Source organism: Myotis davidii, unplaced genomic scaffold (assembly GCF_000327345.1).
Source record: "Myotis davidii unplaced genomic scaffold, ASM32734v1 scaffold164, whole genome shotgun sequence".
NCBI classification, from domain to species: Eukaryota; Metazoa; Chordata; class Mammalia; order Chiroptera; family Vespertilionidae; genus Myotis; species Myotis davidii.
The window spans coordinates 1,047,522-1,049,329 of record NW_006296417.1 but is presented as its reverse complement, the minus strand read 5'-3'; positions in this window follow the sequence as shown (position 1 = coordinate 1,049,329).

Here is a 1,808-nt window from a genome sequence, read left to right as displayed (position 1 = left end):
CCTTGGCTTGATGGGGGGTCCCTCAGCCTCCCACAGGCCTCCCTCAGGGTTGGGGGGCCAGTCCCAGCCGCCTCGGGAGCTTGGGCTCCTGGAGGAGGAGGGATGGGGGACTCCTCGGGGCTCGCCCCTGTTTAACCTTCGCTGTGTCTGTGGGGCACTCACTCCACAGCCATCAGCGCCCTGACCACACCTCAGAGTTAATTGCTGTTATTATTATAGTTTTCCTAATATTGACGTGGGAGATGAGTAACCTTTTTTTTTTTTTGTACCCACAATGCCTAGAAGGTAGGAGTATGGGATGGAAGGATGGACGAGTGAATGGATGGGTAGATGGGGGGTGGCTGGATGGCTGGATTGGGGGGTGAGCAGATGAGGAAGTTGAAGGCAGGGAGGGCTAGCTGCCTGTCAGCTGCCACAGAAGCCGGCAGCACCCCAGTCCTCACCTAAGCGCTCTGTCTTCCCCCTCGTCCCTGTTGGTCTCTCCTCCCACAGGTGGGGCACGTGCCTGGCCTTTGGCCCCAGCAGCAGGCCGAGGCTCTGGGCACCCTGGCAGGAGCAGCCCCTCCCCGTGCCCACCCAGGCCCCCTGGGAGCCTGCCATTGCCCACCCGGGCGGCCCCTCCTACCCCGCAGCCTGAGTGTGAGAGAATCGGGGACATATGGCAAAAGGCCCTGACAGATGGGGAGGCAGCGTAGGTGCCCTGCAGCTGTGGCCAGGCCAGACGCAGGCCCCGGGCGCTGGGGTCCCGCCAAGCTCAGGAACCCAATGCGAGAACATGGGGCTGGGGCGGAGGAGGGTCAGGGGTCAGGAAGGGAAAGGCCCGTGAGCACAAGGATTATGAAGATGTTTAAATTGGTTTGTAGAGACACAGGTGTAGCCTGGCCCATGTGGCTCAGTGGCTAGAGCGTCAGCCTTTGGCTGAAGGGGCCCGGGTTCGATTCCGGTCAAGGGCACAGGCCCGGATTGCAGGTCGATCCCCAGTAGGGGGCGTGCAGGAGGCAGCCGATCCATGATTCTCTCTCATCATGGATGTTTCTCTCTCTCCCTCTCCTTCCACTCTGAAATGGAAAAAAAAAAAAAGATCCAGGTGTAGAGACAGAGGCGGTGGGTGACCTCTGACCCTCCCCCTGGCCTGGATCATGTGGCGGAGGCAGCAGCCCCGGGCCAGCTGGTCCCCAGGCGCTGCTCTGGGCTCCGCTCCAAGGGGCCTGGCCCGCGCCTGCTCCTGCAGCCTCTCCATCAAGCCCTCAGCCCCTCATTTCCTGTCCAAACTCCCTTTTGCTCCAAATTGTTAGCATGGCGTCTGTTTCCTGTAACTAAGCCCTGGCCGATACGGGCTGGAATCTGAAACCCGGGACGCTTTTGTTTCTAAGCCGATAGACATTTTTCCCAGGCCGGCTCCCGGGGCGGTGTGTGCGGAGCATGTGAATGAGCCGTGAGGCGCTGGGGGACGGCGAGAAATGGGCACTTTTTTTAATGTAAAAATATATTTTTTACTGATTTCAGAGAGAGAAAGGGAGACAGGGAGGGAAACATCCATGATGAGAGAGAATGATCGATCGGCTGCCTCCCGCACGCCCCACACTGGGGATGGAGCCCACAACCTGGGCCTGTGCCCTGACCGGGAATCGAACTGTGACCTCCTGGTTCATAAGTCGACGCTGACCATTGAGCTCACCAGTCAGGGAGCCGGCTTCTCTAATATCTTGGTTACTCTTCTCGGACCCCGGGGGTGACATCACAGGCTCACCCTCTTCTGGAGCCCGGCCCCCAGCGTTGGACACACGAGGGCGCCCCTGTCCCAGCCG